Consider the following 15,865-nt stretch of genomic DNA (forward strand, 5'->3'; position numbering starts at 1 on the left):
ATGGAATACAAATGCAGCAAGTTCTCTTATTGTTTTCAGAAAAGCAGGAGAACAATCTTGAGGAATTAATACTTAAGTCTTTTTACACCCAGAGTTACTGTTCCTGTCTCTGCTGGGTTATGGCTAATGCAGCACCTACTTCTAGCCTTATCTCTGCTCGGTTATACTGGTTTCCTCTAAGGATGTGTTTTTAAATCCATTTAGTGAAACCTGACATTATACCCAGGGTTATTTTGGCCTCATTTTTTAATTAAATGGTAAATCTTGATACGTAGATAAGATCTCTGTTGCAGTCAATGGTACATGATTCCTATATCCAGGCTGCTCCCCGTGTGATGACACGACCATTGCTAACTTTAATTGTTTTGGTCATTTTTCCCCTTTATAGAAACAGAGATAAGTAGTAAAGTCACGTCAGAGCTGAAATGTTCAGAACTCCTACCATAAGCTTTGGGCTCTATTACCGCACACTCACCTTTCCTACAGTTTGATTTTATTGTAGCTCTGCATTAAAATATTGCTATGTGAAAAGGATTTTTTTTAAAAAAAAAAAAAAGTGTGTCCAACAAAATCTCCTTTTCAGCTACAGCAGAGATTTCCAGACTAACTGCAAGAAGACCTCTGCTCTGTTCCTCAGGATGCGGTGTCTCACATGTGCTAATCGGAGGGGCTACAGCAGTTTAAGCCTGGTCCTGTAAATTCTCTCTGGTCCACAAGACATGGCCGTTGGCCTGCAGAATCGCGCAAAGCTGTAATAGAGGTAAAGGCTCTGCTTGGAGTGGGGGTTGACTAGACGGCCTCCAGAAGTCCCTTGCAGCCTAGGGGACTAAGAATCTGCGTGTAGCTATTCCATTCACTTCAGAGTTTTTAATTGCAAGGTGGTCTGCCAGACATGACGTAGATGGGAAGACCCATTGACTCAAATGTTTTAAAATACTTTAAAGCATTATCATGAATGTAGCCCTGTCTGATACTCCTGCGAGTGTCTCCTGTTAAAAGAGGATCCATACAGCTATGATTTCTTGCAAATGTTCRTTATTAATTTATTGTTGAGCTGGTGGGCAAAGAGGTGTGGCTAACAGGTAGTTTCACAGTGTAGCTGTAGAGCCCGTGCTTGAAGGGACAGGGTGTTGGTGAGCTGTGTGTTTATCGTAAGTGGTAAAGAAAGTCATGCTGTGGCTTGCCTTTGCAGTGCCATGCCATTGGGCTGAAAGGCCACAGAAATTTGTGRTGCATGAAGTGCAAGATGATGGCCGTTCCAGAGGGTGAAACGTGTGATCTGGAAGTGCCAAGTTCCACATAGTGCAGACTCAAAGAACCGCTTTTTTGGCAACTAGATTTTGAAATCTTTGCCACAGATTCTACAAGAAAAGGGTTAATGGCAAGGGARCTGGTTAGAATGCAAATTTAAGAAGTGGACTGGTGATCTGCAACTAAGAGGGTAATACCTAATGGTACTGATTCAATATCACGTACCTACTGGGTCATTTACGAAGAAAAGAGCATTGTGAAGAATAGAGTACAAATTTAGAGGGACCTCTCCAACCAACATCCTTGCTATAGGAAATGAATAGCAACAAAGAACATCTTAAAAGCGAGCAGTTACTTGCTCTATATGAAATTTAAAGAAAATTCTTAAAGGAAAGAAGGAAAACAAATGTACTGTTTTCAAAGTGCAAAAACATGGAAATGTAACCGTAATGTTGGATGCAATGACAGAGTCAGGCAGGTGCTGCTGTCACTGTCAGCATGCACATTGGGACAAAGAAAATGCTTGTAAGTGAAACAGCCCAAATAAAGAAGGTTTGGGGGCCACAGAAGAAAAACTAAGAAGAGAAAAGTTCAAATGATCTTTCTGGTTTTATGAACAGCRGGAGACAGAAAATCCGGGGGACGAGCGGTTGCACAGCTGGCTGGTGCAAGCAGGAAGTTTCAGCTCTGTGGAACTTTGAACTCTGTCTCGGTTTACAGGAGCTGATGCTGTTTGTGCAGAACAGTCTGTGTCTTACGTACCCGTAGGGAGCTGGTTTTCTCAGTTGGAGACTAGCTGCAATAGGTAGGAGGACGAGTACCAACATGAACAAGGGGTGCAAGGACAGCAAATGCGCTATAAATTTAACCTCAGCGTGTCATAAATGAAGCTGTCTGTTGTGGCGAAGAATATGAAGGCAAGGCGTTTTTCACCAACTCATACACCCATGCGACACGTCCGAGTAATGAGCTGGGGGAACGGGCAATTTTCATTGATGAGAAGAAATTTGATTTAACTGGCATCACTAAAACCTGATGGGAGGATCTGTATGACTCGAATGTTAAAATCTTTATCTGTAACCTATTTAGGAAATACAGAGTGAGAAAAATAAATTCTATATTAGAGATAGCATCGATAGCTTAGAATCACAACATCTTGAATACATATGAATCAATGTACTAACTTAAATGCCCAGGAGGAAGCACAGGTGGGAGCCGTAACAGATCACAGAACTGCACTAGAGGACCGGGTGGACAACTGTGTCAGCACTCGCTTTGGTAACGCATGGAAGGAAAAAACCCCTCCTAGAGGACTCCAGTTTGGGAGCTATAGACGGACACTGCTGAAAAAGTGCTATTTGATCTCAAAAATTGAAAAAAACAGATAATCTGATACAAAAGGTGTCTAGCGTCATTTGCTTCAAGCCTCATTGCAACAGACAAAAATGATTTGGTAACTGGACGGGAAAGTCGGGGGTTCCTTTTAGACCCGATTACATTTGATACGGGCAAATGAAGGACGGAGCCAGCTCAGAGTATTTGCTGCTTCAAATTGCCAAATTTGAGGAAAATGAGTGAAACTGAGTAAAATTGATTGAGAAAGAAAAGAACTGACAGGAGAAAACTGAGGATTTTTTAAGACCAATTTATTGCATGACCAAGAAATCCTGATTGCACATCAAAGAAGGGGAAATTTTGAAATTTAAGCTTATTCTGGATAACTGAGAAACAAAACCAGAAATCAGACATATGCAAGGGAAACATCATAAATAGCAAATGGCTCTAGAGTAGACACTAGAAATGAAAACTGATAAAAATTGACAGGGAAACTCGAAACAACACAGACTCCCTCATAAATGGCAGGTTAGGACAACCAATATGAGTTGATTTTAAGCGATATTCTACAAGTGGTGCTGTTCTCTAAGTACGTTGAGATGGTGAAACTGTTAAGAACTATTGAGAAAAAGCAGCATGTTCAATAAATGCTCTTGTCCTGTGCATGCTCCCGAGAGAACCAAGAACGTGTTTCTCATCATGGTGAAATATTCTTTGGAACATCGGTAACCAAGAAGGTGTTAATAATTATTAGAAGAGAGAACATGCTAAAAACTAATGGGCCCAGTTAACTTGCACCAAAGAATCTTAAAAGAGCTGCGTAAGAAAATCCCAATCACTAATGTTTACTTCAAAAAATTGTGGAAGGAAAGTCCAGAAGAATGACAGCACTGTGCTAATTGAAAAATAAAAATGAGATTACCAAGGCAATAAGTAGGTATATTTTAGGCAAGTTTACAGAAAAAATGTTGTGGAACTCAATATAGAGTTAGATGGATAGGAAGAAGGATAAGACTAATGTTTGTTAGTAGAGCTGTAGGGACAATAGGTCTCATCTTACAGGAGAACTCTTGAAGACGATTGCAAAGTGGATAGATGAAGATGCAGTAGATATTAATTTTAGGCAATGCTGAGGTTTCTAATTTAAAAATGTGTGTAAAAAGCATGCAATACATAGGATTAGTTAACTGGAAGCCTTTAAAACATAGGTTCTGTTAAGGAATCATCGTGGAAAGAAGTTGCACAAGCAAGAATTTGCCAGGCTTAGGTCCAACATTTCAGAATACAAGGTCTGACTGCAGCAAAGCSATGTCTCTGGGAGAATGTGGTGCAGGCTATGCTGGGAGAATGGAGTCTGCAACCTGTAAAGCCAAACAGAAAGGGCCAAGAGCCAAGGAAGGCAATAGAGGCTAATGTAATCCTCGGATATATAAACAGAGGTAAGGCTAGAGAATCTGTTGGTTTCTCTTGACCTTCAAAGCACTTTTTGAGAAATTCAGGACAGCCACCTCAGGGATTCTTGCAAAAGCTGTAGGCTGGAGTCGTTTGCTCCAACCTTTRGCACTCGGCTTGAGGTAACGGCCGACAGCATCTTGGCTGTGGCTGGTGCAGCTTCAGCAGCCACGAGCATGTTTCGGATCACGGCTTGGCAGGAGTCACGGGCAGCGCGGCCGGCACCAGATGTGAACCCTGGGAAGGTGGCATCCCGGCGGTGACGGTGCAGCCGACGCAGTGACAGCAGATGGCAGTGTTTGTTAATGACGGTTGTGCAAATCATACCCGGGTTCACCGCGCTCTGCCTTAACGCCCGAGGAAGGCTGGCATCCCAGGGCCTGCATTTGTCATGGTCCGAACAAGCCACTGTTGGCTCGTCGGGTTGATCTGCCGGTGGAGACGTCTGCATTAGTCTTTTAACCAGGGTCCTTTAAGACATAGCATGCTTGAGGTGTTYATATTCCAGCTGACATGCCCTAAATTGTATGATATTACAGAAACATAACAAAGACCTTGAATAATTGCATTTGATTTTGATCATTTAACCCAGGTTTTTCTGTAAGGAAAGTCAATTCATTAAGCTTCCCTAAGCTGACCCAGACAAGGACCCTTCATCGGGTGTCTCATCTTGGGTGGAGTCTCTGGAGCCACGTCTCTCACTGCTGACTCCACAGGACACCAGGTACAACTCCACATCTAAGTGAGGTGCCTCGCTCAGATTTTTAGGTTAGGGGTGTTGAGCCCAGACCATAAACTCCACTGCAGCTAAGAGSATTAGGGGTTGGGCACGATGCTCATTCAATACTAGCATTTTCTGAATCATAATGTTGGTGACCAATTAATTATCCATGAATTAGTGTTACCAGGTAATGCCCAGGATTCTTCTACTCGTGTTCTGAAGGACCCTCAGCAATGAATCAAAGCCTAGTGGTGTTGTGCACTGCATAAACACATAGCAAAAAGGCTTCCCAGAAAGCACCGCAGCCTGGACAGTATAGGAATACGTGTCAGCAACAGAGATGCATGGGGTAGAATCTGTGTGTGATAATAGCRCCTCAAAATGTGTGTCCTGGTCTCCATTTCTCTATTATCAGAGAAATGAATTAATAAAAATTGGAGGAAATATTCTGAAATTGATTAAATAGTAATTAATCATTATAAATTAAGCATTACCGTATTACTTTAAATTATTATATTTAATATAAATTCAATGTAATGTTAACATAAACAATATATTAAAATATTATAAATATTCATACAAATAATATTATTTATAATATATAATATRAATGTTATCTTACAAGTCAGATGACAAAAGCTCACCTTATACTCTTGAGTTGKTATGAACTCAGACCTTCTAAAGATACCAGGTAATATATGTTAAATATTTTTTCTCAAGAGCCATAGTTTTTCCATAACTTTCTCATTCATACTAACCATTCATATGCTGCAAGCTAGACAGGCCCACCAAAGAGTTTGACATGCACAGAAGCAAATCATTTCACCTTCTCAGAAAACGTAAATTGCATGAAATACGGAACTAAATCTCACTCTGTATGACAGGATATCGGTATTCTGCTGATTTATAGGACAATAATTTTTTAAAAAATTAGATATCTGGGGAAACTGGTCCCAGCAGAGGGACATGCCCTTTTAGCCAGTGTTAGCTGATTGAGCCTGGCAACGCAAAGGAGCAGCCAGCTTGGACTCGGGCTGCCCTTCTCGGAGGAGCCTGAAGTCTTCATGAGACAAGCCATGGAGAACCTACTCCCTTCAGCAGAGCTCACTTTCAGTGGATTTCTTTTTCCTAGCCATGCTCACAATCGTGCATGGGACACTTCAGAAGAAGGTATTTATCAGAGGCCAGAAAAATTATTTCCTCCTCTTCTTATGATTTTATTCCTCTGTGCCCCACTCAGCAAGAGCAATTCAAGTTTCTAAGGCTAAACTTCCTTGAAAAAACAATTTTATTAGCTTCTCCAGTGCAGAGTCTTCAGCATTTTGATACGAGCTTTGTTCTGTGACATGAACAAACATCCCCAAAGGCACAAGAAATAGCCAGATTTACTCCCCTGAGAACTAAACCAAAGTAGATTTCAAATAAATGGAAAAAAAGGCAATTTTTTTGCTCAGAGATACTCATCACTAGGTATCTAAACACTCTGTCATGGGACGTGCTCTGCGTTAGAGGTCGGCACAGACGAACTCCATCTCCTGCTCTGTGCCGAGCAATATAGCACAGCTAAAATCAGGGTCTAGTCCAATGCTCCCTAGTAGCTAAGGTCAGTAAAAAACAGGGAACCCTCTTGGCACTGCCTCTGATGGAGTCACCAGCAGCTTGTTTTATTGTGCAAAAGGACAGTTTTCAAAGTGCTTTTATTCTGCTTTTTCCTTTTCCTTTTTTCCCTACTCTTGTTGTTATCAGCTTGTTAAAATATTGCCAGACTRAAAGCGAAAGCTCATGATATATGTTAGCAGAGGGGAAAGAGATAATAACTTGACAGGTTTTCTGGAGAGAATCCTTTTATTTTCAGCAAAACTCCACGCTGCAATTTAAACAATTCTCCCGCCTGTCTTCTYTTTTGCTACACCGGTATAACGGCCGCAGCTGAGAGAGGGGTACATTTTAGTGCCTATAAATAGAAGAGAGACTGTGGAATAAAGGAMCCGGTAAGTCTCCTGCCTCCCTTCGGAGTCGAAAGGTTTCCAGCAGAATGGTTTTCCACCAGAAGATGGTGACAGGGTGGGGTCAAATGCTCCACAGCCTGGCTTTGGTGGTTTTAGCTTGCTCCTGGGGGACACAGGGCACTGCCGGCTCAGCGCACGCGGGCTGGCCCCCCGCTCCCGCSTGCCCACGGAGACACGACGCTGCCGGCCGAGGGTGCTGAGGGCAAAGCAGGTTTTGAGGAAGGCCGTTTTAGCTCTTCCAAACGGCGATTATTTGGAGATGTTGTCCAACGCAAAATGCTGCCTAGCGCTGGGACCGCTGCACCCCTGTAGCTGTTGTGGCTGGCACCATCTGCAGCCAGCCAGTCTGCGCTCGGCTCGGAGCAGATTTTTGCAGAAAGGGGTAGGAGTGCATCGCTCCTCCTTTCACAGGCACTTTGTTTTTGTTCTTTGCTGGGCCTGCTTTTTTCCAAGAGCACAGTAATTTTAAAGCTAGAGGGACTGACACAAATAACATTATTTTTTTCCTTCAGTATTTCAGTTTTTATACTAATATCCCACACCATTACTTTTATTCTTTGACTACAGCAGGACTCTTGAGGGAGATAAAGCACAAATGAAATCAGGAATATACTGTATCTCCGTCTGATCAGAAAAATGCCATTGGCATGAAGATACTTGCATGTGGCGGCTGAAAATTGTGCATTGCGCTTCACATCAGTTCAACTATGGTGCACACGCATTGGCTTATCCAGACTTACACCCACGATAACAATATTTTATTGTTTTTATTTTTTTTATTGACCATTTAGACTTCTTTTAATTTATAAGCCTGAGAAGAAATAAAACACTGAGGATCCTGACACTCTAATAACTTAAAGAAAATCTGCTTTCATCTGCAGTTCCCTGAAATCTGTTTAGCTGGATGGAAATGTATGGTTTGCGAAAGATGAATTCTTAAGATTTCTAAATCCTGCTTTGAGGCTGAGGCAGAGATAAAAAGATTATTGTGTATTTAGGAAGTCACTGTTAAAATAGCTTGAGACACTACGTTCAGCCTGTCTCCCAAGACCATAATGCTTTTTTGTTTTCCTCCAGGGCCTGAAAGTGCATCTCGAATGCTTTGTGCAATATATCATTTGTCTTCACTTCTGCACCTTCCTAAAACTGCAAACTTCAAAGCCCCCTGAGCCGATCAGGATTTCCTATTTGCTGTTTCCCGACTTGACACGCGAATTTCCCTTCCTGTATTTGCTGGAGGGGTGAGGGCTCTCTCCAGTCTTGGCTTCACAGGAGCTTCACTCATTTAAAAGAACCCAGTTCTCCACGTGGTGGACGGGGACGAAGAAGAAAAGGGAAGAGTAGTGGTGGAGGAGACGGAAAGAGAAGTCTGAAGGAACAGGAGAATGATGGAGGGAAAGGAAACCTGGTGAGACTCACCGTGTCGTAAATCTGTCTCCACTGTGTCTTTGCCCAATTCCAGAAGCGAGGGGTTGCTCTTTTTAAGAGCAGCAGAATCTGTCCTTGAGAGAAGCAAGGCGATGCCTTTTACAGAGCAGACAAGCTGCTGAATATAAGTAGGCTTTGAAGTATGTGAAGATTGTAGGAGTCTGTCGCACTAAATCCAGAAAGACGCTGAACATCTGTAACTCCCATTCCTCAGCAGGTGCTCTACTTTTCTCACAATATTGGAACATATTTAAAATTTAGCTAAGTCTGCAGATACTTTGGTACATCTGTGTTTGCTAAAAAATCCTTCAGACACTGCTCACTAGTTACCTAGGACAAAAATCAGTGTTAGAACCCAGTTCTCACTGCAGTCAAGGGAAACCTTGCCATCTCTTGTATTTTTATGTTTTGAAACTGTTTGCAAGAGCCTTCTAAACTAGTATTTTGAATGTAGGTAATACTGAGTTACTGAGTGTATATATTCTCATTTTACACAGTTACAAATATAGCACCACGGAGAAGCCCACGGACACAAAAGACCCCGTAATGTGAGAGGCTGTACTTGTGCTGGAGACCAGCTGTGAGCCACAGAGTGCAAAATCGAAGGAGACTTGGTGGCAGGGGAATGGAAATATCACTACGCTCGTTTGCCCAGTCACACAGGGCATCTGAGGAAGGGCCAGCAGATTAGCCCAAACTGAACGGGAATGCAGTTCCTCAAATACAGGATCAGTCTTTATTTTTCTATAACTCGATTTGTAAAGCTTTGTCTTTACAATTCAGTGTTGTACCTGCCACATCCTGGCAATATTACTCATTTACTGAGGACAGCAAAGAAACATGGAAGTTATTAACAGCAGCCCCCGTGATTGTACTGTGGCCAACCCAGGAACTAAAGGAGAACAATCTGTCTTTATTAAAGATAATGGAATAAAAGAAAATTATTTTCATGGATATGATAAAAGCAATCAGCACAACTCTTGTGCTTATTAAAACCAATAAATAATACTCCATGATGTCCGAATTGATTTGACTTCTGTGTTTTCTTGTAATTCTTGCTCTTGTAGAGCAGCTATTGTGGACTGAGAAGCGGGAAAAGGCATAGCGTATTGCTCTCTAGTTGTAGGAAATGCATGAAACATTTACACAGCAAATTAAAGGCTGTGTAAACTGGGCAGTTTTGGGACGACGTGAAAGTTCTTTATTTTCATATGCAGAAAAGTATTTACATTTTTATCAATATTTATTTGACTTCCAGAGAACAATCAAATAAGCTTTTACCATTTTTCCTGGAACTGTCTGCCAAAAATCTACATGATCGCAAACACATGCAAAAGTGAAATGGAAATCTTAAGAGACCAAGTCTAAAACAAATGCTGAGGAAAGGCATCCTTTCTCTCCAGAATTCCCCTGAACCACCGCTTCCTACTCTGGCTCTTCTCCTCTAAAGAAAACTCCTCCTGCAGTCGGGAATTTTTGCTTGGACAAACTACCCAAAGGCTATCCTAAATCCAAGGTAAGAAAATAAGCATGCTTAAACTGTCTCTGTTCCAAGTCTGTTTCTGCCTCATACTGGCTGTCTTGTCCTCCCCCTGCCTGCCAGTCACACTAGATATTTGGGATGCAAAACAATAGCGTATCTAGCCACAGCGCCTGCAGCCACTCCTGGGTAACCGTCTGGAAAGCAACTGTTAGTTTTTTCTGTTCCAGACTAATTGGTAATTTAAAGGCCTCCTTGAAAGCAAAAGCAGTCTTTGGAAAGGTTTTTATGTTCCCACCTGCATATATTTTAAAACTGATGGTGGGCAGCATGTATCATTAATAATGATTTATTTCTTATTCGGTACTCAGGCTGCAATTAGAGTCTGTGCAAAGTGCTTTCCAGGGAAAAGATGAGAATAAAAGCTATGATGCCCAGACCTTCTAACTGGGAGACTTCAGGAACTTTCTTTCTTGAACAGGGGGGCGCATGCCAGTCCTTTGACTAGAGGACACAGCGGGGAGCATCCAGTTAACAAGACTCCTTTGACTGTGGAGTTGTGCTAAGAAGTTAATTTCTCCACACTCTGTGGTAGGTTGCAGATTAGACCAGCCAAGCGCAACTATTGATTAGGATCCTAGAGGAGGACAGAGGCTATGAAGCTGTGCTGCGATTGAATGAGACACATAACGAGCTTCAGGGTAGTCATAAGACCGAAACAAATTGCAGGAGTCTAAATCACAATGTGGAGCTTCAACAGACCTAAGACCTGGTATAGCCACCTTCTTGGGCCTGGAACAGTGAACAGTGGGACACCACCCAGTCTCACGGACTTGCTCATCCCTATCTTTTGTGAACTAGGGCTTCTATTTTTATACATAGCCAGATGGGTAATGATGGACAACAGCAGAGAATTGAAATGGAAGGACCAAAGGTGAGGTGGAAAGTTTAAGGATTAACTTGCTCTACAGATCTCTTGGCTAATGGTCTTGCACTTCTAGGCAAAGGTTTTGGCTTTTTTAGTGCAGAAGTGAAGGAAGGACAGAATGGAGGCAGGAAGGCAGGTGCAGATTTGGTAGTTGGGAAAGAGGAACCAAGATAAAGAAGGAATACAGATGAATCCTATTAGCATTAGCAAGACTGATAAGAAGTCAAAGCAGCCTGTCAGTGTGCTCATGCTGTGTTTTAATTCTGGTTTATTCAGCTTGTCAGTGTAATAGAGATTTTTATGAGGGATTTGGGGCCTTCAATGGGTAACTATTCCGCTCTATCACTTGCAAGTAGAGGTGCATTGATTGAACAGATGCTCTGGAAACTGCAGAGAAAGTGGAGGAGCAACAAGGACATGCATGCTCTCTATGTCCTTTGGTATCATGGCTGCTGGATATCACATGCCTCTGCAGATTTGGAGATCTGTACACTCTATAGCCTAGATTCGCTAAAGACTGGAATTCACAGAATTCACCAAGCAGGGCAGGATGATGCCCAAGCTGGCCAGTACAAGGTGCTGAGGAGATAAGCACAAAAGTAATTAGATGTCTCTGAACCAAAATGGAAACATCTGCTCCACACCTGCTCAGCTTTTCACCAGTGATCGAGGAGGATTGGTGATCTTGCACTCACCAGTGCTGATAACACCAGGATGGAGATGATGAGATTCAAAGGTTTTCTCTTCATGAACGATGGGCTTGATCTTCTGTCCTCCATGTCTGAAAGAACTGCTTGTAATCCATGAGTAATCTGTAGCTGGGAATTCTCAGTCAAGCTGTTGAATCATCATTAAATATTACATAGGTTGTTCAGTCATTCAGCATTACCTGAGCTGTAGAAAGAGTGGGTGTGATCCTGAAAATAAGCAAGAGCGTGTCTGTCTGATGAAAAGGCACTTTTGTTCCAATCCTTCTTCCAGTTAGTACGAAGCGAAGACTTCAAGACAAAAAAGCCCCAACAAGAGACTCCAGTAGTTGGGTTCCAGCTTGCAGATCAGGAAGAGTCTGAGTCTGTGTGTCTGCTCTGCTAGCTCAGGTTTCCGAGCACAGGCTGCTGTCTGGAGCACCGTGTTGTCCACGGTTGAAGAGAATAGGCGTACTCTGATTATGGCTATCAAAGCGTGCCTACCAGTTTGGAAACGGCATAAAGGCACAGATGTGGCTGACTCTGACCCCTGAGCTTCTGGTAAGCAGGCTTTTAATGCATGGTCTTGTATTTCTTAAAGGTAGCTTTAACCTTGTTCCTATTACTTTAATTTTCAAGGTTAGCAGTACTTATTGTAATATAATCCCACTGGCTCCTGTGTTGATTATACATCCAAACCTGTGTTATCAGGAAATTTCATCAGTTCAGTTTTTTGTGCCAGAGTCTTTATAGGAAATGTTAAAGAGAATCTGTGCCTGCATCCACTCTTGAGGAACATCAGACTGAACCCCCTCTTAACTAGCGTGCTCAGATATTTCCAATTATATTCCTCTTAGCTTGTTCTTGACCTGCTTTAGTGTCTTTGCACTAATCCTTTTTCTTCAGCTTTGCTAACTGTTTGTTTTATGGCCCTGTGTTAAATTAAATGATCTGGCATTCATTTTAGGTTACCACATTTCAGCAGTCCAGATTACTGGTGAGCTCAAAGAAAGAAGCTAAATGAATTCTGGTTTCCTGGTACCCCTGTATGCTGCTTTTCCATTAAAGATGAACTAAGATGGTGACATAAAGATTGTTTCTAGTATAAACCTTACCCCTTCTCTGGTCAATGTTCTCTATAGTTAAGTCATTAAGTATATACCATCTATTAGCTTTATTGATCTTAGACTTAATATTATGCATTTGTTTTATTATTTAATTATACATTAAATTGCATTTTCCACTTTCATGCCAGCTCATATAGGAGATGAAAATCTTTCAAAATATGGCCACAACATGTCTTAATAGTAGCTGTACTTTCAAACTATTATTCCTGAATTTGATATAGTACTTTAGATAGCTATATGAAAATAATTAAACATTTTTCAAGTAAGACAGTTTCTCAACACAGCCTCAAAAAGCTACAGTTAATAATAATAAAAAAAACTCCCACACCTTTCTGGCTCAGTAAGTTAATCACTGTTATTTTACAAGTGCTTTTCTTCATGGCACTATAGCCCTCATGCAGTTTTATCATTCTTATTTTTAAAACTTGCACTGACTGGGTGCTACCTTGTTCTGTCCAGGTGCCTAGTAGTTAGGGCATTCATTTAAGTGATGATAGCACTTGTATTTAATTCTCCTCAGCCAGAGAGAGATGAACTCAGAATTCCTCCTTTCTGGTTAAGCTTGCTCAGCCACAAATGGTTGGATAATTGTAGATGGTAACATTTCCTCTAGCAGCTTTGTGAATCTTTTGAATAATTTCATTTGCTTATTTTTCCTGCATAGTCCTGCGTAGCCCTGAAATTATTTGGGTACAAAAGTGTCAAGTGAAACAAATCAATTTTGGTTGTCTTTACTCGAGAAAAGAATATGGTTGAGACTGAAACTTAAATTTTTTTTTAGTTCATTTGCTGAATTGGAAATTCAGTTATGAGCCATTTGGTGTCGTTTTGTACGGCAGTGATACCCGTACCGTTTTCCATGGTGCTGGTAGAACACTTCCCAACCCCTCCACAGGTTAGATTATTTTCTCTTGCAATATAATAGAACTTGCAGGTCTTGATGCCACAGTAGGGTGAAGACAAAGCCTACCAGTTGCTGAGGAACACATGCAAGCCCTTTCACTGTCTCTGTGAATCTGGGAGAGATTTCAGAGAGAGGACTACCATGTCCAATGGTAGAAGTGGGGCATAGACAAATAGAGTGAAATTTAAAGGTTAAAAAATAGGAAATAATTAATGAAGCTGGTCATAATTTCAGAGAAATAAATCACCATGAATAAAGGTGGGAGAATTTGGCAGTATATGAGTTTTTTCAAATTCTGTGATACTTCAGAAACTATTTTTGAGGACTTCTAAATAGGAAAATAAATAGAATGTAATAAGTCTTTCCCTAGCTGCATTTTCACATATGTAAGTTTAAACCTGACATTTTCTATTTTAAAAAAGTTTGGATAAAGGCACACTGAACTACAGGGTGCAGTAATATTTCCAAAGAGTGAGCAGGCGACTGTTGCCCACTTCTACTCTCAGTCGGGGAGTAGAAAAGCCTCTTTAGCTTTCCATATTTGTCTGCTTTCTAGAACATTAAGCAGGATTTATAAATGTTTGATATTAAAGTTGCTCTGTGAATGTCACCCGGCCCAGCAAACCCATGTTGTCAGGAAGGAGTCAGGAAGGGTTCAAGACAAAACTTCTATCACCAATGACCAAGGAAATTGCTCAAAAGCTGAGCGAGGCTCTCTCTATTTCTTTTTCTCGTTTGTGTGTCTCCTGCTATAGTCAAGGGTCCTGCAGCAAACAGGAAGAGATTTTTCTTTGATTCTTACAAAAATTATTTTTTGGGGAGTAAGAGTCAAGCACATTTGTTGCTTTTCCCCTTTCTGTGAGCTCCTACCTAGCATGTGTTTTTGGGGGTACTTTTTTCCTTCCCTTCCTATATCGATCAGTGAGGGGGAAGTCCCTCTCTTGGGGACCTCTGCTTTCCACCTCCTCCTGCTACTCAGGCCTCAGAGCAGGGAATGAAAGGGAAGAGAGTCGTAAGAGATAGCTGAAGAGGGAGATGGTGAGGGACAGCCAGGCCCGACATGACAGCACAGGGAAGGCTAATTTGGCAAGGTTAGGGTAGAACGAATAGCTAGTTGGAAGACACATATGAAGTCTGGCAGATGCCCTCCCCCCCACCCTTGCCATTTCAGGTCTTTTCAAGATTGGAAGAGGATGTTCAGAAACAAAATTCCACCCATATCTCWGCACCTAGCTCACAGGGTGCACTTCTGCGATCCATTTAGCTGTAAATCTGGTCCACAAAGTTCCTTGCCTTCCCCTGCCATCTTGTCAACTGGAACGTTTTTTGTTCCCTTGCTCCGTTGTTTGCATCAATGCAGCTGTAAACTAGGTCAGGGAGATGATCCAGGACAAAAAAGGAAAAACCTACTGTGGTCTGAGTAAGAAATGAAAAAGACCTTGCGCTCTTCATGCTGGGTAAGATCTGTGACAATCTAGCCCAAAGGCTATTACTCTTATTAATATTTATTAAAACCTTGCCATTTCCCTGTAACAGTTTCATGAGTCTGCTGTAATCCTTCCAAGAAGATTAAGGTCAATACCAGCTTGTTAGTTAACCAAAAAAATTCTTTTTGTATTTTCATTTTATGTCAGCCTGTCAATGCATGAAAGGACTGATTGGCAACATATAGATGATATAGACGGTTTTAAACAGAATGAGTAATCACAGTCCACATTTTAAAGAACTGTAGATGGCAAGGGGAGATATTGATCATGGGTTCCTTTATTGATTCTGAACTGGACAGGGATAGTTTGCTCCTACCTATCCTGCCATTGCACAAAGCTGAGCCCACGACAAAGATGATCCGGGCAGGCATGTATATAAATAGAAAACTCAGAAAACTCGAAGCAATGCTTCTGGAACATCGGGAATTTTCAGCTGAAGGCTTCTGTAACTGCTAAGAGCCTCAGTCCATATGCCAGAGCCTTCTGAAATAATTGGCTCAAGTCTTATGTTGCTGCCTAAAGTTATGACTGCAAATTAGGCAAACAAATGCTTTTATTTTAATTACAGTCAACAGTATTTCCAAGATTCCTACTTGTTATTATTGGTTATACTTGAATCTGTGAGTGCAAACATTTATAATGTTTTATACTTTCTCCAATATTAATATTTCACTATTCAGTTTTGGAATATACATATCCTACCTTTGGTTTCATATATTTCAGTGGCGTGATTTGAGTAAATGCTTTCAGCATTATTGTGCACATAACTTGTAAATCAAAACCCTTCACTATTTAGAAAGAGAAGTCCTGTTCAAAAACTCAGTGCTGCAGTATGTCCTAACGCACCTACAGCTTGGCAGTTTTCTCCCCGTGATTTACTATGTGCAGATATTTAACCTAATGAACAGAAATTGCCCCATTGGGACAATTTCTCTTTGAAATTGTTTGAAGGGTAAGTACTTATATTGGGTTAACGAATAATGTAAAAGAAAAAAGAAAATCTTGCAGCTAAGCTGCTGAACAAGGAAACAAGTTTTCCTCCTAGCTCTTTGACTAG

Source organism: Rhea americana, unplaced genomic scaffold, assembly GCF_003343005.1.
Source record: "Rhea americana isolate MKP2758 unplaced genomic scaffold, rheAme1 scaffold_18, whole genome shotgun sequence".
NCBI classification, from domain to species: Eukaryota; Metazoa; Chordata; class Aves; order Rheiformes; family Rheidae; genus Rhea; species Rhea americana.